We start from the raw sequence: 24,052 nt of genomic DNA, 5'->3' as shown, positions 1-24,052 counted from the left end.
GTGTGTGTAGGATAGTGTTAATGTGTGGGGATCGTTGGTCAGTGCGGACTCGGTGGGCCAAAGGGCCTCTTTACATGCTGTATCTCTAAACTAAACTAAATTAAACTAACCTCAAATAATGTATATAGGGATTATGCATACTGAATACATTTAATAGTTCCTGTCTCTTTGTATCTGCTATGTTCCTGGAAAATTTTGCATAGAATATTTAAATTTGTTCACATCAATGATCAGCCCATCACATGGTTTGGCTCTGTCAACAGGTGAAATGGATGAGTCATCTTAGTTTGCAGTGTCAAGCTCCATCTATCTATTATTATATAAAACTCTGTGGCTGCCGCCTGCCGTCCGGCTGCCTTTCTGCTTTTCGATTCGTTCCATCGTGTGATGTCACAATGCCCAATACTCGCAGATGTCCAATCGGAATGGCCGATGCTCGCCGAATCCAGACGCACAATCGCCGAGATCTTTTCCATTTCGGTAGAGATTTCACTTTTCTTTCTAAGTATCCGCTCCTCATTACATTTCGTCGTGTTTAAGTACACCTTTTTAATCAAATCCTTCTCCCCCCCCCCCCCCAATATTTCAAAAATAAACTGGCTTCTCGCCATTTCGGTAGACATTTCACTTTTCATTCCAACTATCCACTCCTCATTAGATTTCGTTATGTTTATGTCCACATTTTTCGTTATATCCTTCTCCCCCCCCCCCCCCCCCCCCCCCACTCACTCATTTTGTCGCCTCCTGCTGGCCAGCGACCATAACGGCTGCTGGCGCCCGCATCTCGCCTCAAAGACGCCATTTAAAACCAGCCGCACAGCTCATTCCTGAGCCGCTTGAGTTGGAGGACCATGTCTCCCGTGGGGGCTACGGGTAGGGAATGGCTGCATTGGGGGAGCCGACCCAACGGGTCTGCCCTTGGTCTAGTTTATATTAAAACTAGGCCAATTGCGGTCCCGTTGTGTCCTGTTCCACCACTCAAGTGTAGCCCCTAACTGTGCAGGCGCAGCAGATGGGTTCCTGTTGTGAGGGCAGAGATCCCCGGTGCGATGCGAGTGACGGCAACCCTCCCCCAACTGTGCATGCACGGCCGGCAAGTGGGAGCGCGACTGCCACATCGGCGATGAAGTTGTACTTGAGGTGGGGGCTGTCGAGGGGGGAACGGGCCAAGTGGCCTGGAGCTGGGGGAGGGGAGGGAGAGGGAGAGGCTGAGGCTGCGGCCTAATTATTGTCCCGTGTCCAGCTCCTGTCCCTCCTTGCGGGCAGGAGCAGCAGTGCCGTCAACCCCAAACCTAGCCCCAGCCTCAGCGCCATGGTCATTTCAAATCCCACACGGGCGGATACCGAGCCCATTGCGCACACGCAGGGAGGCATCGAGTGGGAGGTCGGAGCCAATCAATCGACCTCACATGGGGGAAGCAGCAGGAGACAATCAGGACGCGCTGGACCCCACGTGGGGGGGAGGGGGTAGAGCAAATCAAATGGCAATCTCAAAAAGGCAACCCTCCCCCAACTGCGCACGTGCTGATCCGGCGGCCATCCTATCATTGTGATGCAAAATTAACACGTATGTATTAAATCAAGGGGTCAACTGCGCAGCCGCGGACCTGTTGGAATTTCAAGATGGCAGCAGGCCAACTGCGCAGGCGTGGACCCCTTTGGGATACCATTGTGACGTTGTTGTGACGTCGAACGCAGCTGATGGGCAGGGCAAGTGGTAAAGTGATTTTTTTATGTTGAAAATCCCATTGTGACGTCGTTGTGACGTCGAATGCGGCTGATGGGCAGGGCAAGTGGAAAAGTGTTTTCTGTAAAGTTTGAAATGTCAATAACATGTACAATATAACATCAATCTGAACGATGCACACCACAGGACAATGATGAGTAAGGTGGGCCAAAAATTGTAGCGCTATCGTGTACCGTTTTGGCGGAGTTTCCAGAACACGCACGCAAGTATACAAACAAACAAACAAACAAACAATCAAACAAACAAACAAACAAGATGAGAGTTTTAGTAATATATATACTAGACCAAGTGGACCATTCCCCCAATGCAAGAATCCTCTACTCACCCATTCCCCCAACACAACTCAATTCCACCACTCACCCATTCCCCCAACGTAACCCGTTCCCCCAATGCAATATTCAATCACTTACCCATTGCCCCGACAGGAGGCCTGGTTCCCCAATGCAACCCATTCCCCAACGTAAGATTCCACCACTGCCCTGCTTCCCCCAGCACTGGACTTTATAAAAAAAAACAATTGCACTTCCCCTGCCCCCCCCCCCCCAGCACTTCCAATTATAATTCCACTTCCCCTGGCCCCTCCCCCTCCTGTTCCATCACTTGCAGCCTGGATCATGACAAAGTGTTCTATGATGGCAATGTTGTTGCAAATGGCTCAGAATTGTCACATGAATTTTGATTTCATTATTAGCACCCTGCCAGCCTCTACACAAGCTGCTCACCGTTAAAGGAGAGACAGCATGCCTCACCAACATTGGTCCTCGGCTCACACGATGCAATCCTGTTTCTCTAAGACCTATCCCAGGTTGAAGGTCCATCATTTACATTTTTAAAGAGGTTCTTGCTGATTTTGGGGAATCAACTGGCAATTTTAACTTGGGATCGTTTCTATTCACATAGAGGGCATCTTGTTTTTACTAGTTTAAACTTGTGCAATACATCTAAATAAAGCCCAATTTCTACCCCTCTATTCAATTTGAAAGGAAATGGACCTTGTTAGGTTATATTCAATGAAATAAAGTAGATAAATATATATCTTTTGACATTTTTCAGATATAGGTAAGATCCAGCATTAAATTGGCAATGGTCAAATGAACTCTCTGAACATTATTCAGCTGCGTAGCAGCTGTCATTTTGGAACTGGTTAAAGCAACCAGAGTAGCACACTTGCTCTGTTTATGAAGCAAATGAGAATTGATGCTTTTTTTGATAGAAAGAACTTGCATGAAAGAGAACTCAAGGATGCAGAAGACTACCTTGGTAAATGCATTCAAACAAAGGAGGTGTCTAATTGAGCGGATGATACTCTGGGATGAAGGGAGAAGCTGGTGCAAAAACTATTTCCAAATCCCCAACTGGGAAAAGAAATGCAAATAAAAAAGATAGGAAAGGTGTTAAAATCTGAAGCAAAGACAGAAAATGAAGGATCTACTCAGCAGGTCAGCAGCATCTGTGTAAAGAGAAACAGGGTTACAGTTTCAGGTCAAACACACTTCTTCAGAAATGGAAAAGGGAAAACAAAGGAAAATAATGTATTGGAATGTAAAGTGAATATTTTGCATTGCTACTAGATTTTATAAGTACACTTTTGAGATTGTGGAACTCTGTGAAAATACTGCCTAGAGTGACGTCAAACTCATGAGAGTACGAGAATGTTGAAAGTGGCTTGAAGCTGGTAGAAGATGTAATGAATTACAAAAATTCATCTGTGAAACTAGGCAATGAGCAGCAGTACTGGAAGGGAGAATATAGCTGCTGTCCCGGAGAAAGAAATAAAAGAGGCCAACTGGGATGTTCCTTCAAATCTTGAAAATGAAATGGGTGAAGAAATATGTGAAGTGCTTGTGAGTATTTTTAGGAGCTCCGTAAATAATGGAATAGTAACTGGGGACTGCAGCAGATGCTGTTTGTTAAATATATAGAGAGTGCCCAAACTGCAAATTATGCATTTGTAATGAGGAAAGTATTTGAAAACACTTCGCTGAACTCCATTGTTACTCATTAAAGAACACATATTCTGTAAGAACTACATATAATGGAGTTAAAAGCAATGCCAATTCTCATTAACATTGGGATTCCTCATTGAGGAGGTAATAGTTCTTGAGGGAAATAGAGAACATCTAATGGCTATAGACAGAACTGATTTCCTAATGACGGTTTAAATCTCAGGCTGTAAAAACATAATTTGTTGATTTTACAAATGCTTACCAAGCAAAATAATATCTAAAGTAACAGTTTCAATTATCCTGACACACATTTAAAAGGAAAAACCCCCCACAAAACTTCAAAGTATAACAATGAGAATCAGGAGTTAAACTGGAATGATACTGTGATGAGTATGGGTAAAGTTAGATAATATCCTTGTTAACACTGAACATTTGGAAAGTGCTTATTATCATACCTTAGACGGTTACAACTTGGAATGTTAAGGAGCTCTACAATAATCTGATTTGACCATTTGTGTCTTTCACCCTATTTTTCAAGTACACTCAGCAGATTATTATCACTTGACATGTACTTGTATTGGAGATCCTCTACCAGATATGCAAATGAAGTGATGTAAAATCTGATAGATAGGCACAGATTTGCTACAACTGACAGTTGAAGCAAATCTTATCAAAGCAAAAAAAAAGCCTTCCAACATCTTCATAACCTTTTGGTGTCAATATTCAATTGACAATCTGTCATCGTTGACTCTGAAACCATTGCATCTGGTCAAGGTGACTGTTTCATGTTATCCATGGTTTTAAAACTCATATTAAGTTTCTACTTTGTCTTTGGGTGTACCGGCCTGGGGGGACTGCCGTGAGTGGATGGGGGATTGGGAGAACAAAGGAGGACCTGGCTGGGGGAGAGGGAGGGGACAACAGAGGAGCCAGCATGGGGGGCCTGAGGGCCTGGCATGGAATAATCTGTAACTTGGTCTATGCCCTTTCTGTGGCGACTATTTGAATAACTTGGGCATGCAAGCAAATAATTTTACTGTGACTTGTCACATGTGACAATAAAGTATTCATTTTCTGTTTAGGAGATGCCACCCATCTGATAACTTGTGCTTGTTTCCAAATGTTCAGTGTTAACAAGGATATTATCTAACCATGGTTACAAGTTATGAAACTATAAGCATAAAGTACATCAAACACAAAAAGCAGTTTTTGAGATCTTTAATGCTCAGTTAACAATTGCTCTGGAACCATTCACAGATTGGAATATTTTAAGAATGGTCTTCAAATTAAATCTATTATAATTTTGTTATTTATTATTAGTTGTCTTTAAATATTAAATCTGTTGATGGCTTTTTCGATAATGTTTTAGCAATCCATATTTTTTCTTTCAATGTTTTTAATCTTTATTATGTGAATATTCCTTCCATTCCTTCGCTCCGGAGATGCTGCCTGTCCCGCTGAGTTACTCCAGCATTTTGTGTCTATCTTCGATTTAAACCAGCATCTGCAGTTCTTTCCTATGCATGCTTTTAATCTGTTGAGTGTCTCTCATATGCTTTATAATATTTAAGACAATCAGGTAAAGCCAACATGGTTTTGTGAAAGGGAAATCAAGCTTGACAAGTTTACCCTTGTTATTTAATGAAGTAACGGGTGTGATTGATAAACATACTTACATTTCTAGTATGATACTTAGATTTCCAGACATTTGACAGGACATTGTATCATAGGTTATAGTGAAACATAAAAGCTTGTGGTGCTGAAGGTAATGTATTGGCTTGAATAGAAGAGTGGGTGGCTAGCGAGTATGGAATTAGAAAGTAGACAAAATTGATCTCTCTTGGTTGACAAGATATAACAAATGTGCCCCAAGAGTCAGTGCAGGAGTTCATCTTTTTACCAATTATGTTAATGACTTGGATGAAGGGATCAAATGTATTAATCGCAGGATTAGTTGATGACATGATGATAGATAGAAAGTAAGTTGTGAAGAGAACATGAGAAGGCTACAAAGAGAGTAAATGAGCAGGCAATGAGGGCTATTTACTTTAGACTTTAAACTTCATAACTACAACGCAGATACAAGCCCCTCAGCCCACTGAGTCTGCGCCAACCAGCGATCATCCCCTACACTACCATTATCCTTCTAGGAACAATTTAAAATTTTACTAAAGCCAATTAACCTATTTCTTTGGAGTGCGGGAGGAAACTGGAGCACCTGGAGATAACCCATGCCATCACAGGGAAAACGTCCAAACTCCATACAGACTGCACCCGTAGTTAGAATCTAACCCAGGTCTCTGGTGGTGTAAGGCAGCATCTCTACCGCCGTGCGGCCCCATAATTATCCATTGAAAAGGCACTTGAAGAAGAAAAGTAGGAAGGTTACGTATCTAAGTGGTAAGAGCATATTTGGAGTAATGTGTAGTATTAGTCTCTTTTGCTAAGAAAAGGTGTTAATGCATTGGAAGCAATTCAGTACAGTTTATGAGACAGATATTTAGACAGGTTGTCTAATGGGGAGAGCCTTTATCTGCCGGAGTTTGAAAGAATGAGATATGACGATTGAAAAATGTAAGATCCTGAGGGTTTTTGACAGGATGTGGAGAGAATGATTCCTCTCTTAAGAGGATAAGACTGTAAGAAGTAGTAGGCCATTTGGCTTTCAAGTTTGCTCCACTATTCATCAAGATTATAGCAGGTCTTCTACGTCAGCACAATTTTTCTGCTTTATTACCATGCCCTTGAATTCCCTTAATATCCTGAAATCTACTGATCTGTGTTTTAAATGAAGACAACAATCAACTACACCTTCCAAGGGTAAAAGAATCCATAGGTTCACCATCTTCAAGAGAACAAAAATTCTCTACACGATATGATATGATACGATAGAGCTTTATTTATCCTAGGAGGGAAATATACCTCAGTCATAATATGGTTCTTTTTTATCTGAAATTTTCCACAATTTGGAGAAACATCTTCACTGCACATGACCAGTAAAACACTCAAGTTTGTAAAACTAGGGCTCACTTAAAAAAAAATAAGGGGTTGTCTGTGTATGACAATAATTTTTTTTTCTCTCTCATAAAGCTCTCAAAGAGCAGAGGTAAAATAGATTTTTGATATGCAAGGACGGCAAAAAGGGTGGCTGTCATATGCAACACTGCAGCTGCGGCACCACAACAGGTTTAGCTGTCTTCTTGCAGCTAAACAGCAAGTGTGTCTGTCTTGTTGTAGTTCAACTTGCTATCTAGCTGCAGGAAGATAGCTAAAGCTGCAAACAGATTAGCTGTAATCTTATTGATTGGTGGAGAAGGTTCAAGAGGCTGAAGGGCCTATCTTTGCTTCAAATTCAAATGGCCGTATGTTTGTGCCTTGAATATAGGTATGCAAGTAAGCTTTTCTTCTGTTATGTCTCTAGTATACACCAGCTCATCGGAGTCGCATGTTAGTCTTAAAAAAATATATATTTTTTAAATGGCAGTAATTTTGCTGGTGCTAAATGATTGGGAAACAACTTCAAATAGTTTTATGCCTAATATAGTTAATTTCTAACTGATCTTGAAAAGCAGGAGGCCAGTGTACAAGTCCATAGATCCTTAAAGGTGCCAGCACTGGTTGATAAAGTGGTGAGGAAGAAATACAGATTAGCTGTAATCTTATAGACTGGAGTCGAAAATTCAAGAGACTGAAGGGCCTGTGTTTGCTTGTAATTCATATGGTTGCTGATGTTCATTAGTCAGGGCATAGAAAGTAAAAACATGGAGGTTGTTGAGTTATAAAACTCCATATCTTCCCCACTCATATTCAAAATGTTAATGACAAACAGCAGAGGCCCCAGCGTCAACCCCCGTGGTACACCATTGGTCACAGGCTTCCTACCACAAAAGGGAAAATAAATCATTTGAACAATGCAAAAGAAAGATCCCATATAAACTACGGGTGCAACAATCCGTGATTTTTCAAAAAAACAACTTCCCATAACATTGTGATACATCAAGTTATTAGTTGCAATACCTAGCAATCTATATTTCAATTCTGCATATCATGCTACCCATTCATTGGTATGTACACAGGTTCACCTAAACATATTCAAAGTCCATAAGCTATCACACTTTTAAAAGAAAATTGCCTTTGCTCTCATGAGGATTCCAACACTACATTATTGGTAGTCCAGCTCAACCCCCTAGCTTGTCAACTTTGTCCAGTGGTGGATTGTACACTTCCTTCAGTTCCCCAGGTCCTTCATTGAGCAGTCTGACTGCTGAACCAGTATCAGATTATACCTGCCATTGAAGACACAAGAGACTGTAGATGTTGGAATCTGTAGCAAATAAAGAAGAATTGCTGGAGAAATTCAGCAGGACAGACAGCATATGTGATAGGATATGGATAGTCAATTTATTGGAGATAGACACAAAATGCTGGAGTAACAGCGGGACAGGCAGCATCTCCGGAGAGAAGGAATGGGTGACGGTTTGGGTTGAGACCCTTCTTATTGGGTCAAGTTCATTCATCTAGACTGAGGATTGGACTTAAAACCTCAATTAGGCTGGCCATCAATTCTCTGAGTCTATCTATTTCAATCAAGTTGGAAGAAAGATAGTGATAATTTATACATTATTTATGCTTAGGGCAGTGTACTGGTGCAACAGTAGAGTTCCTGCCTTACAGCGCCAGAGACCCGGGTTTGATCCTGACTGCAGGTGTTGTCTGTACAGAGTTTGTATGTTCTCCATGTGACTGCATGGGTTTTCTCCGGGTGCTCCGGTTTCCTCCCACATCCCAAAGATTTGTAGATTAATTGACTTCTGTAAATTGTCCCTACTGCGTAGGATAGAATTAGTGATCGCTGGGCAGCGTGGACTCAGCTAAACGGCCGGTTCCCATGCTCTAAAAAAACTCCACTTAATTATTTATATTTTATTAATTTATTTAATTGTTTGAAAGATTTTTAATCATTAGATGCTGTTGAACATTGAGACTTTCAGGAATGTTTAAGATCCTTGCTTAATTGGAAAGTCATTGGGGCTTTGGCTTAGTTGGCTATAAAAGGCTATCTTGGTTATTTATGAAAGCAACTTGATCTGGCATCATTTCAGGCAAGGGCCCAGTACCAAACAGGACATTGCTCAGGTGGATTGGGATGGCTTCAGGCAGCAAGTGACTATCAGTGAATCTGAAACAAAAAAGTAAATTTGAATTTGCCATGTGGATGAATATGGATGCTCATTGCTAGTAGCAAATGTTGGGGTACAATCTATATATATATTACTAAAACTCTCATCTTGTTTGTTTGTTTGTTTGTTTGTATGTTTGTGAGTCCTGAAAAACTCAGCCAAAACGGTACACGATAGCGCTATAATATTTGGCCCACCTTACTCACCATTAGCCAAGTTTTGTTCAGATTGATGGTATATTTTACCTTGTTGACATTTTAAACTTTACAAAAAACACTTTTGCACTTGCCCTGCCCATCAGCCACGTTCGACGTCACTATGACGTCACAATGGGATCCCAAATTCTTTTTTTTTTAATCGCGATTTTCATTGACATTGATTTTATTCTAAAAAAACTAATTTTAATCAAATTATTCTGTTTTCATTAACAGCTAACTCTTTTGATTATTTTAAAGAAAAAAATAGCTTTTCATTGAGAATTTCATTTAAAAAAATGTGATTTTCATTGTGGGATAGGGGGAGGTGAGGAATGAGGAAGCAGGGGAATAGAGGGAGAGGATGAGGGTAGGGAGGGAGAGGGAGGGGAAGGTGGGGTAGGTGAGGGGGAGAGTGGGGAGGAGGGGAGATAGAGGGAGAGGAGAGGGGAGTGGGGGAGGTAGGGTGGGGGATAGAGGGAGAGGAGAGCAGTGAGGGAGGCGAGGAGGGAGAGTGGGAGGGTGGGATAGGGGGAGGTGAAGAGTAGAGGAGCGGGGGATAGAGGGAGAGGAGGGGGTAGGGAGGGGTGAGTGATTATGGAGGGAGGGAGGGAGGGAAGGAGGGAGTGACTGAAGGTAGGGGAAATGAGAGGGAGGGAGAGGGGGAGGGGAGGAGGAGAGGGGGAAGAAGAGGAGGCGGAGGGTGTGCTGGGGGATGAGGGGGAATGGAGAAGGATAGGGGTAGGACGAGGGATGGCGAGATAATGGAGGAGGGGAGGGGGAAGAGGTAGGAGGGGAGGGAGGGGGTGAGGGGAGGAAGCAGAGGAGGGTTGGTGGAGGGTGGGGAAAGGGAAGAAATGGAGGAGGTGAATAGGGGACTGAAGAGGGAGAGTGAGATGCGTTACATTTATCTTATATTTTACATGTTATTGCCACTTTTGAACTTTAAAAACGTTGCAGTCGTGCTCCCACGTGCCGGCCGCGCCTGCACAGTTGGGGGAGAGTTCCCGTGACTCGCGTCACAACGGGGATCTCTGGCGTAACAGCGGGAACCCATCAGTCGTGCCTGTGCAGTTGGGGGCTATGGTTCAGTGGTGGAATATTGCTTTGGGGGACGGGGCCCAACTTGTCCACACTTGGTCTAGTTTTAGTTAAAACCAATGAATAATTTTAAAAAACGCCTTATATTTCAAAAATGTCCTTCAAATGTCGAGAGATTCTAGCAGGGATAAAACGGTACTATTTGTTATATGCTATGATATCTTCAACAAAAACATTCATGGTATTTTACTAGTTGAATTTATAGATGTCTAACTAGAACACTTGGAAAAAACGATTGAACATTTGACGGAACATTTTTTTTTGAAAATGCCATTCCATGAGGCACCTTGACATATGTTGTAAGTTGAATCAATCTTAATAAAAACACTCCAGACAAAAGATAATTCATCTCAAATTTTCAGACAGGCTAGAATGAAATACAATGTCTAGTTCATTGTGTAACAAGACAGGAATGGTAGCATTTTAAGATCTAAATGGAGTACTTTAATCTTGCTAGCATTTCTAAGTTGATTACATTTTCAGTATGTGTGTTGTTACAGAAATCACATCTTATGTAAACAGGGATTGCAAATATGAGTTAGGTTCAGAGGTGTTCTGTTATAGATTAAATTACTCCTCTTTTGTAGCACAAATTGGATTTGGAGAGGCCGGCATTTCTAAGAACATTACCCTCACCTGCAGGTCGATAACAAAGTGAAGAGGCAATGTTCTATAACTTCCTAAAATGGAATTAAACACAGTCATAAGAAATTGAAAGCCAGAAGGTATTAGTTACATCTGAAATGAAAATCATTGAAAAGCGGGCCACATTACCTCATGAAAATGTGGGTTAAATATTTAATAGATGATATTGAACATCTTAAAAGGACATTTCAAATACATTTAAAACGTGCATTTAATTCTGATTCCCATATATTTCACTGAAATCGAAGTCCCAAATTTATTCATGTTGCCTTTTCTCCTTTGACTTCCAACATTTGCTTTGTGGCACATCTGATTGTTCTGTCTGTTTATCTAATGCCCATTATTTGCAGTACGGGAATGAGAGCTGCCTGTAAAGTGTAGACACAACGTGGAGAGCTTTATGTGGAAGATGACATTTCAGAGAAGTTTGTTATGCTTGTAGGGGCACGAGAAAGAAAATGGAAAAAAAAGGGGCTGCACGTTAATGCTTGCCTCAACTTTCATTAACATGAGAGATGTGATGAGTACAATGGTTGTAATTGGTTCTGGCACCTGATCAATGTCTAATAACAGATAACAAATCAGCAAACTCTCTTGAAATTCACAGAGTATATCACATAAGCGAATAAAATAAGACAGGCTAATAGAAATAGATACATAAATATTAAATCTCACATAGAACACTTGTCCCTTTTTCATAGACTCCTTTAAGACCATTTAATTTGAATCAGGCAGTTAATTTAATTAAAAAGTTAACAAATTATTTTAAATATTGAAATGGATTAGCAAATAACATAAATAGAGAATGGACATTTTGTAGCCACGCGAACAATCACTATTGAATTCAATAATTAAAACATTAAGCATTTTTTGAGACCTAAAAAGGGCAAGATGGTAACCAATTGCAAGCTATTTCTTGTGTATGAAGGAACTGCAGATGCTGGTTTAAACCAAAGATAGACACAAAATGCTGGAGTAACTCAGCGGGACAGGCAACACCACTGGAGAGAAGGAATGCAAGCTATTTACTGCTATCCAGAGCTGTAGAACCAGAAAACATCTGATTCTGGTTTTAGGCCAGCACAATGGCACCCAACAACACCAGAGATCCGGGTTCGATCCTAACCTTGGATATTGTCTCTGTGGAGTTATGTTCTCCCTGTGACCACGTGGGTTTCCTTCGGGTACTCCGGTTTCCTCCCGCATTCTAAAAATGTGTGGTTTTGTAGGTTAATTGCCTCTGTAAAATTGCTCCTAGTGTGTAAGGAGTGGATGCAAAAGTGTTCACATAGAATGGAAAAGTGATCAATGGTTCGCATGAACTTGGTGGGCGAAGGGCCTGTTTCCCTGCTGTATCTCTAAAACTATAAACTAAAAAACTCTAAAACATGCAATTCACTACTCAATTGGCTGATCTGTCTGTAACCTCAACTCCAGATTCCTGTCTACCCTCAGGTAACATTACTTTTCTTTATTATGTGGAGTCTACCCCCTTTAAGGAAGAATGATCCAAGACTCAATCCTCTGGAATAAAAGCATTCATATTATTTTTGGTTTAAAAGGATGAGGTCTTATATTAAACAGTGGCTTTTTCTCTAAATTCTCTTATTTTTAAAAGGAAACAAGCCATCTACATCATCTTCCCACCCTGCTTCCTGTAAAGACTCTATCCCCTACTCCCAATTCCTCAGTCTACGCCACATCTGTGCTCAGGATGAGATTTTCCATACCAGGTCATCTGAGATGTCCTCATTTTTTAGGGAACGGGGGTTCCCCTCTTCCATTATAGATGAGGCTCTCACTAGGGTCTCCTTGATATCCCACAGCTCCACCCTTGCTCCCCCTCCCCCATTCGTAACCATAATAATAATAATGTCTTTATTTATATAGCACATTTTTAGTCAACTTGCATTGACCCCAAAGTGCTTCACACAATTACTTCCATACAGACAGGCAAAGGTGGGTGAAGTGTCTTGCCCAAGGACACACACAGGCAAAGGTGGGTGAAGTGTCTTGCCCAAGGACACAACGACAGTATGCACTCCAAGCGGGATTCGAACCAGCTACCTTCTGGTTGCCAGCCGAACACTTAGCCTATTGTGCCATCTGTCGTCACATGACAGAGTCCCCCTTCCACCTTCCACCCCTTCAGCCGTCGCATACAGCATATAATCCTCCAACATTTACGCCACCTCCAACGGGATCCCACTACTGGCCACACCATCCCATCTCCACCCCTTTCTGCTTTCCGCAGAGACTGATCCCCCTGCAACTCCCTGGTCAACTCGTCCCATCCTACCCAAATCACCCCCTCCCCAGGCACTTTTCCCAACAACTGCAGGAGATTCAACACCTGTCCCTTTACCTCTCCGATCTGCTCCATCAAAGGACCCCGAGGCAGGTGAGGCAGAGGTTCACTTGCACCTCCTCCAACCTCATCTACTGTATCTGCTGTTCCAGGTGTCAACTCCTGTATATTGGCGAGACCAAGCGCAGGCACGGCAATCGTTTCGCTGAACACCTCCGTTCAGTCTGTCTTAACCTACCTGATCTCTCGGTTGCTCAGCACTTTAACTCCCCTTCCCATTCCCAATCTAACCTTTCTGTCCTGCAAAGAGTAGGAGTAAACGGGTCCTTTTCACAATGGCAGGCAGTGACTAGTGGGGTACCGCAAGGCTCAGTGCTGGGACCCCAGCTATTTACAATATATATTAATGATCTGGATGAGGGAATTGAAGGCAATATCTCCAAGTTTGCGGATGACACTAAGCTGGGGGGCAGTGTTAGCTGTGAGGAGGATGCTAGGAGACTGCAAGGTGACTTGGATAGGCTGGGTGAGTGGGCAAATGTTTGGCAGATGCAGTATAATGTGGATAAATGTGAGGTTATCCATTTTGGTGGCAAAAACAGGAAAGCAGACTATTATCTAAATGGTGGCCGACTAGGAAAAGGGGAGATGCAGCGAGACCTGGGTGTCATGGTACACCAGTCATTGAAAGTAGGCATGCAGGTGCAGCAGGCAGTGAAGAAAGCGAATGGTATGTTAGCTTTCATAGCAAAAGGATTTGAGTATAGGAGCAGGGAGGTTCTACTGCAGTCGTACAGGGTCTTGGTGAGACCACACCTGGAGTATTGCGTACAGTTTTGGTCTCCAAATCTGAGGAAGGAAATTATTGCCATAGAGGGAGTGCAGAGAAGGTTCACCAGACTGATTCCTGGGATGTCAGGACTGTCTTATGAAGAAAGACTGGATAGACTTGGTTTATACTCTCTAGAATTTAGGAGATTGAGAGGGGATCTTATAGAAACTTATAAAATTCTTAAGGGGTTGGACAGGCTAGATGCAGGAAGATTGCTCCCGATGTTGGGGAAGTCCAGGACAAGGGGTCACAGCTTAAGGATAAGGGGGAAATCCTTTAAAACCGAGATGAGAAGAACTTTTTTCACACAGAGAGTGGTGAATCTCTGGAACTCTCTGCCACAGAGGGTAGTCGAGGCCAGTTCATTGGCTATATTTAAGAGGGAGTTAGATGTGGCCCGTGTGGCTAATGGGATCAGAGGGTATGGAGAGAAGGCAGGTACGGGATACTGAGTTGGATGATCAGCCATGATCATATTGAATGGCGGTGCAGGCTCGAAGGGCCGAATGGCCTACTGCTGCACCTAATTTCTATGTTTCTATGTTTCTATGTCCTGGGCCTCCTCCATTGTCAGAGCGAGGCCCAGCGCAAATTGGAGGAACAGCACCTCATATGCAGCTTGGGGAGATTACATCCCCAAGAACATTGACTTCTCTAACTTCAAATAGCCCTTGTTTTCCCTCTCCCGCCATCCCCTCCCCTTCTCAGTTCTCCCACCAGTCTTACTGTCTCTAACTACATTCTATCTCTGTCCCACCCACTCCCCTGACATCAGTCTGAAGATGGGTCTCGACCCGAAACGTTACCCATTCCTTCGCTTCAGAAATGCTGCCTGTCCCGCTGAGTTCCTCCAGCATTTTGTATCTACATCATCTTGTCAAGAACCTTCAGAACCAATTAGAATATATGTTAATTATGTCACATCACACACTTCTAAAGTCACCCAAATAGGAGCTGAATCTGTCCAACCACTTCTCAAAATAATTCCTGGTCATTCTAGGTACTAATCTAATCAACCTTCACAGAAATGCTTTCAAAACCATTGCACCCTTACCTGCATATAGAAATACATTTCAGATATAACCTTAACTCGATATAACTAAAGCATAATCTTCCTACAAAATGAATGCTGGAAGAACTCGGCATGTCAAGCAGCAAAAGCTATAAACTGCTATTACAGATCAAAATCACGCATAAGGACTAAAAGGATAAAGGAAAGATTGCCAGAATATAGCAGTTCAGAGTTTGGGGGGGGGGGTTGGGAAATAGTCTGGTAGATGATAGCTGGAACCAGTTTGGGAAGGGATAGGACATGGAACATTGAACAGTACAGCACAGAAAGAGGCCCTTCAGTGTACAATGTCCATGCTGAATATGGTGCCAAGGTCAACATTTATAACTGCCTGCATATAAACGGGATCCCTCTATTCCCTTCATCCATGTGCCTATCCAAAAGTTTCATGAATGCCACTATCATATCTGCTGCCACCACCACTCCCAGCAGCAAGTTCCAGGCCCTCGCCACCCTTTGCATAAAAACCTTGCCCCACACATCTTCTTTAGACTTTCCACATCTCACCTGAAAGCTATGCCTTCTAGTATTTCATTAGATTTTCATCCTGGGAAAAAAGGTTAAGATTACCTATCTTATCAATGCCTCTCATAATTGTATATACTTCTATCAGGTCGCTCTTCAACCTCCAACATTCCTGAGAAAACAATTCAAGTCTATTCAACCTCACCATGTAACTTATACCCCATAGTCTGCCTCCTACCTGTATTGGGGTGACTGGAACTGCACACAATACTCCAAGTGCTGCCTAATTAAAGTCTTATAAACCTGTAACATGACTTCCTGACTCTTATACCCAATGCCCTGAACAATGAAGGCAAGCATCCCGTATGCCTTCTATACCACTCTCTCTACTTGTGCTGACACTTTCAGAGGGTAATGGACTTGGATCCCAAGATCCTTCTGTATGTCAATGTTGTTAATGGAGAGATTGAACCATACACAGGAGGAGGTGTAGGACAGAGGCTATTAGGTGGCAGGTGGAATATGGGGATGGAGTGAAGGTTTGGGAGAACTAGTTTGTGGGTGAGAATGTCATAGCTGATCAAAGGGAGTAGAAAACTCAGTTGGCTGGTGAGTGTGTATGTGAGGAGTGCACTTTTGCATTAGCCTCTCTGCTATGGAGAAGGTCAAGGACAGATAGGTCAATATAGAAGTGGAAAGAAGATTTAAAATGACATTTGTCTTCATAATATCCGTGCTTTGGTTTAGAATTCCTTCATTACAAACAATAACATTCTGTTAGCTTTCCTAATTACTTGCTGTACCTGCAGGCTACTCTTTTATAAATCATATATAAGGTCACTCAGGCCTTTGAATTTCAGAACTCTTCAAACTCTCAGACAATACTTTATTTTTCCTATTTTCATATTTTCCTACATTATCCTCCATTAATCAGATAATTACCCACCTAGTTAATCTATATTTACCCGATTTATCCAATTCTAAACTCTAGGCAGCAGATGCCGAGCCTTCCCATTCTGGAACCAGTCTGCTGAATCTTTGCTACATTCCCTATATAGCAATTACATCCTCTTTAGGTAAAGAGAACAAAACTATAGGCATGGTCTCAGCAAGATCCATGTAATTATAATAAGATATCTTTATTTGTTATTCAATTCTTCTTACAATAGACAATAGACAATAGACAATAGATGCAGGAGTAGGCCATTTGGCCCTTCGAGCCAGCACCGCCATTCAATGTGATCATGGCTGATCATCCCCAATCAGTACCCCGTTCCTGCCTTCTCCCCATATCCCCTGACTCCGCTATTTTTAAGAGCCCTATCTAGCTCTCTCTTGAAAGCATCCGAGAGAACTTGCAATTACAGTAAACATACCCCCACATCATTTAATTTCACTTGCATGTAAACTCTCAGTGATTTATGTTGAAGGACACCCAGATAGATCCCTTTGAACAGCAACAATAGACAATAGACAATAGGTGCAGGAGTAGGCCATTCGGCCCTTCGAGCCAGTACCACCATTCAATGTGATCATGGCTGATCATGTAGGCAAAAATACTGGAGAAACTCAGCGGGTGAGGCAGCATCTATGGAGCGAAGGAAATAGGCAATGTTTTGGGTCGAGACCCTTCTTAAACATGGCTGATCATGTGAACTGTTACGAATCCTCCCCATTTAAATAAAAACATTTTTTTCTGATCTTCCTTTTGCACTTCATAACCTCGCATTTCTCCACATTGTTCTCTATGTTACCTTTCAGTTAACCACCCACTCAGTGTGTCTATATACTCTTGAAATGTGTTTGCATCCTCATTACTACCCACATTCCCACTTAATTTTGACCAACAATTGGAAAATTATGTATTTGGACCTCTCAGCAGTCAGATGAAACCCTTTGCTCAGAACTAAACGTTCTGCATGAGCTGGAACGATATGAAGCTGCATATAGTGTTCTAATAAATTAAGTTGACTTAAATAGAAAGCAAGCTAGGGATAAGAAGCACAACAGGCTGCAGATGCTGAAATCTGGAGCATCAACCAATCTGCTGGTGTAACTCAATAGGTTGAGCACCATCTGTGGTTTAAAAGAAACAAGGTCCTGATGCAGGGTTTCAGCCCTAAACACAGGGCTTCATTTCCACCCTCAGGCGCAGCTTAATCTGCTAAATTCCTCCAGCATATAGACAGGAAATGCTGGAATAACTCACCAAGACAGGCAGCATTTCTGGAGAGAAGGAATGAGTGATGTTTCAGGTCAAGACACTTTTTCAGAATGAAGACGGGCTCGACCTGAAATGTCACCCATTCCTTCTCTCCGGAGAAGGATCTGAAGAAGGGTCTCGACCCGAAACTTCACCCATTCCTTCTCTCCAGAGATGCTGCCTGTCCTGCTGAGTTACTCCAGCATTTTGTGTCTATCATTGGTTTAAACCAGCTTCTCATAGAGTGATAGAGTGTGGAAACAGGCCCTTCCGCCCAACTTGCCTACACCGGCCAACATGTCCCAGCTACACCAGCATTTGGTCCATATCCCTCCAAACCAGTCCTATCCATGTACCTGTCTAAATGCTTCTTATATGTTGGGATGGTCCCTGCCACAACTACCTCCTCTGGCAACTTATTCCATACATCCATCACCCTTTGTTACTCCTCAGATTCCTATTAAATATTTTCCCCTTCACCTTATACCTATGTCCTCTGGTCCTCAATTCACCCACTCTGGGCAAGAGACTCTGTGCTTCTCCCAATCTATTCCACTCATGATCTTATACACTTCTATAAGTTCTCCCCTCATCCTCCTGCGTTGCAAGGAATAGGGTCCCAACCTACTCAAACTCTGCCTATAGCTAAGACCCTCTAGTCCTGGCAACCGTTTCTTCCTACGCCAGTTCCTCCCGCAGATTGTTTGTTGATTCTTGGAACTCTCTAATGAGAAAGTGAGAATTCAATTCCTGTTCTAGTAAAATACTTGAAGTCAGCTTTGAATCATAACTTTATGAAGTACTGAGTTATGTTTGCTAAGATGAATCTTTGAGAAATTATATCATTTAAATATTTAAAGAAACTCGGATATTTGAATTTCTATTGCTATTCATTTGTTATATCTTTTGGATTTCAATTTTTCGAGAGGAGATGGCAATTCTGTGATAGATAGAAGAACCTTATAAATGGCTACTATGTTGAAAGAAGTATGGAATGAATTATACTATATAGATGCCGGCCCAAAATGGAACGATCACTGGAAGTGCAAGGCGGGACTTGAGATGCTTTGCAACCACCTGTCAACCCTCTTGCACTTACATCTACAAAAAGAAGCATGTATTTGCCCATGTCAAAGGACTCTTAGGTTAACAGCAGAGGCAGATTAATTTCTCCATGTCTTCCAAAGCAGGCTGTGATCAAACTGAGTTTGTATGTCCAACTTTCTACGTCTGGTATCATATATTGTTGAAAGCTAAAGGTATCTTGACTGAGTCGGGACTATAATTAATCTTCTTTCAGATCTTGATCTATTGCTCAGTATATCATAATATTGGATGATGAAGTAGCATCCACATGAGTTGTCACCTTGCAGTCTCACAGACCTGCTCTTATTGAAACATGTGGCACTTATTGCTGAGATAAAACTCCTTTCTCCACATGACTTCCTGCTTGATAGGTTTTGTGACCACATCAGAGTTAAGGAGCTAATCCCTACCTTTATGCAATTCATACTAACATTTTTAAACATTATTTTTTGTGTTAATGTGCCCTTTCAATTTTTTTGTAGGGCTTGAGAATCTGCAACATCAGACCTCCTGCATGGTAGAAGGGGATCTGTTTCTGGCAGCTGTTATTTATGTCAGCAGCTTAATAACATTATAAAAATTAATCTGCCCTTGAACTACTTGCAGATCAGTGCATGAATATTGGTCAGTTACTACTCAACACACTACTCGAGCCTGCCCTTTAATTTTAAACCAGGGTTAAAGGTTTAAGTCAAAGAACAATATAAGATGCAAATTGATTTGAACAGGATATGCAAGAGTAATTATTTAATCAGTTCTGTCAGAATAATCACTGAAGTTCACCCTTTCATAATTCAATTTGTTTTATTGGTCCACATGAACATTCTTAATTTTGAAAAGATAAATTAAAATTAAAATTAATTAAAATAAAACAGTTCAGTATTTAAGGCATAAATGTGTTGCAAACTTTTGAGTTTCCTGCTACTGGTGTCATGTTCTGAGTAGTTCAGAGGTGACAATTCACTTGTCTGAAGTTACAGGTTTAAATCACGAAAAATAACGTGCTATCGACCAGCCATCCAGAGATGTTTTAATTGCTTTGTGGTGGAACAATCACCTCTATAGTCAAATCTTTAATTGTTGATGGAGACTGCAGGCTGGAGAGAAGTTACGTGTGATTATATTTTAATTGCCTAGTGGCAGGAATTGCCGGAGTTAAACTGACAGATGAAAAACCCAAGGGGCAAGGAACTTGCCACCTCTAATTTAATTCTGGAGAACTCCACAGGTTACATGACATGAGTGAAATATAATTTTATTAACTATAATTTCAGTAGCTCTATGCATGCAGATTGTAAAATTATTAGCATATATTTATCATAGGTAATAATATATTTGTCGGTTAGCTAACCTTAAAGTTTTTTTAAATGAGTTTCCCGCAGTTAGAAATTGAGAAATGCACTCAATTTAGGAAATTCTGACTGTCTGAAAGGAGTGACCATACAGCAGGAGCATGTTTTAACTTTCAATAGAAATAATCATTTGGCAGCAATACTTTTGTCTCCAAATCCACATATAATTCAATGTAGAGATTAAATTAAACTTACTTACTAATAGTATCTAAGAGATTTTTGAGTCAATTCCAATTTTGTTTTGCAAAGGGGTTGGAAATTATCCTTTTCTGGAAATATACATTGTGCAAATGGATCTTAGGCCCTTTGGTGGCCTGCTGCATACTAAGCTATGCTAAATATACAAAATGTCACTGTTGCAGTTAGTATATGAAGTGCCACGTTCAGTAGTAAATACTGTGAAGTAAACTATCATGATTTTTGTTTGAAGTTTAGGGATGAATAAGTGACTTTGCAATGTCTTTCATTCCTCAGAGAATAATCATATACTGTCTTTTCTGCAGAGAAAGGGTAAAACATGTTAAAAGGATCAATATTTTTTCTACAAAAGCTGGCAATTATGCCTGCAGTGGCTGTGAGTGTTAACTCCCCATGAGAACGAACAAAGTCAATCCCATTATTTCCTTTCAAAGCTCTTCTTCAAATGTTTATTCAATTCACTATACTGCTTCAATAACTACTTGCCGTAATGCATTTCATATCTTTAAATCCATCGTGTTGAGAAAGAATTTTCCATGATTCACCATTTTGATTGCTGGTTGAGAATGAGAATGATGAGAGAAGGGAAACTAAGCGAATAAACCAGAATAAAGAAACAGTCAAGTATCAGCAATATGAACACATTCAAATGTGACAAGTGTCATCTCCAAAGTTTGCTGTTTTGTGGCTATAGGTCCTTGAACGAGTTCCAGGATGGTAACTAAGACATGCGGTACATCTTTCTGGTGTAAGTTGTCAAAGTGTGCTAGCACATGAATAAGCAGGTCCATGACATCAACCAGTGTACAATGCTGATTTGATTCCACTGCTGCCAAATTAGAACTGAAGACCACATTTATTTTCCACCACATGTGCAGCACAATGGCGCAGTGGTAGAGTAGCTGGCTTGCAGCCCCAGAAATCCAGGTTTGATCCTGATTACGGGTGTTGTCTGAACGGAGTTTATACGTTCTCCCTGTGACCATGTGGGTTTTCTCTGGATGCTCTGGATTCCCCCCACATTCCAAAGATGTGCAGATTTGTAGGTTAATTGGCTTTGGTAAAAATTGTAAATTGGCCCTAGTGTGTAGGATAGTACTAGTGTATGGGGTGATCTCAGGTCAGCGCAGACTCGGTTTGCCAAAGGACCTGTTTCCGCACTTCATCTCTAAAATCTAAAGTCTAAACATCTGCGCTGGATAAATTGCAACAATTCAAGAAGCTGGTTTGAGAGCAATAGTGGGGTGGAGTGGGGGCTTCAACAGTGCCATCCAGATCCTGGAAAATAATTTGAGAAAAAGTTGCAGTTGTAGTTCCACAATTTTGAGATGTCCAATCCCCAAAACAAAAGTTGTCTCATCACAATCCAGCTAATCTTCAACCAGATACAATGCAACAAGCAGATTGACGTTCTTTATCCTGGCACAAGATAATGGGTCTATTCTGCAGTGCAACAAAATGTTGCCAACTGGCTGACAATCTGTGGACGACATGGTCCTTGACTCTCTCAAAGAAGAATACCATTTTGAATACTGTTGTGGGGAATAGCCTCTCAGGAGACAATGACAACGGCAGCCAGATAAGTGGCACAATGACAGACTGCTCTGTTACCCAGCACAGTGGGTCAAAATTAGATATACAATAATGAAAGGAGACACAGGTAGGCATGTCTTGAATAAGACTCCAGAACGGTGTATCGCCTCACTGGTTCCAGGATCGAGGATGTCTGAGCAGGTGCAGGACATTCTGAAAGGGCAGGTTGGGCAGGCAGATATTCCTGTGAACAACATTATCAGGAAGAAATGTAAAATCCTGCAAAGACAATTGAGGAGGCTGGGCAGAAAGTTAGAAAAAACTGAATATCTAGGTTGGTAATCGCAGAATTGCTCCCTAAACCATGGGTCAGCGAGGCAAGAAATAGGAAGGTAGTACAGTTAAATATGTGGCAGGATATAGATAAGTGGAAATATGAACAGCGCTATGTCAGATGATCAGCCAAGTGTGAGGTTTTGTGGTTTGGAATGTCAAATGTAAGAGGAAATTGTACAGTAAATGGCAGCACCAATGAGTACATTGATGTACATGGGGATCTTGGGATACAAGACTATTGCTTCCCTGAAAGTGACAATAAAAATAAATGTAGGTATACTTGTCATCAGTCAAAACATTAAGTATAAAAGTTGGAAAGTCATGCTGCAGCTGTGTAAAACTTTGCTTAGGCCACATAGAGTCATAGAGTGACACAATGTGGAAACAGGCTCTTCGGCCCAACTTGCCCACACTGGCCAACAATGACCCAGCCACACAAACCCACTTGCCCCCACTTGGTCCATATCCCTCCAAACCTGTATTATCCATGTACCTGCCTAACTGTTTCTTAAACGATGGGATAGTCCCAGCCTCAACTAAGTCTTCTGGCAGCTTGTTCCATACATCCACCACCCATTGTGTGAAAACGTTACCCCTCAGATTCCTATTAAATCTTTTGCCCTTCACCTATGTCCTCTGGTCCCCGATTCCCCGACTCTGGCAAGAGACTCGGTGCATCTACCCAATCTATCCCTCTCATGATTTTGTTCACCTCGCTAAGTTCCCCCTCATCGTCCTGTGCTCCATGGTATAGAGACCCAACCTACTCAACCTCTAACTATAGCTCACACCCTCTCGTCCTGGCAACATCCTCGTAAATCTTTTCTGATCCCTTTCAAGCTTGAGGAAATCTTTCCTATAATATGGTGGCAAGAACTGTACACAATATTCTAAATGCGGTCTCAACAATGACTTATACAACTGCAACATGACCTCCCAACTTCTATACTCAATACTCTGATATATGAAGGCCAAAGTGCCAAAAGCCTTTTTGACCACCTTATCCACCTGCAAATCGACCTTCATGGAACCATGCACCTGCACTCATTGATCCCTCTCCTCTACAACACTACCCAGAGGCCTACCATTTACTGTGTAGGTCCTGCCCTTGTTCGACGTTCCAAAATGCAACACCTCACACTTCTCTGTATTAAATTCCATCAACCATTCCTCCACCCACCTGGCCAGTCGATCCAGATCCTGCTGCAATCTTTCACAACCATCTTCACCATCTGCAAAACCGCTAACTTTTGTATCATCAGCAAACTTGCTAATCTTGTTCTGTATGTTCTCATCCAAATCGTTGATGTAGATGACAAACAGTAACGGGCCCAGCACCGATCCCTGAGGCACACCACTAGTCACAGGCCTCCAGCCCAAGAAGCAACCTTCCACCATCACCCTCTGCTTCCTTCCATGGAGCCAAATTGCTATCCATTCAGCTATCTCTTCTTGGATCCCATACGATCTATACTTCCACAGCACCCTACCATGCGGAACCTTGTCAAATGCCTTACTGAAATCCATGTGCACATCATCTACAGCTCTGCCCTCATCTACCTTTTGGTCACATCTTCAAAAAAATCAATCAGATTTGAGAGACATGACTCCCATGTACAAAACCATGCTGACTATCCCTAATCAGCCCCTGCCCATCCAAATGCCTGTATAGCCTATCCCTCAGAATACTCTCTAGTAACTTTCCAACTACAGATGTTAAACACACCGGCCTATAGTTCCCTGCATTTTCCCTGCAGTCCTTCTTGAAAAGAGGCACATTTACCACCCTCCAGTCTTCCAGCACCTGTCCTCTATTACGACTCGTAAATTTCAACCAGGGCTCCCGCAATTTCC

The sequence above is a fragment of the Amblyraja radiata genome, chromosome 7, assembly GCF_010909765.2.
Source record: "Amblyraja radiata isolate CabotCenter1 chromosome 7, sAmbRad1.1.pri, whole genome shotgun sequence".
Classification (NCBI taxonomy): Eukaryota; Metazoa; Chordata; class Chondrichthyes; order Rajiformes; family Rajidae; genus Amblyraja; species Amblyraja radiata.
This window is presented reverse-complemented; position numbering follows the sequence as displayed.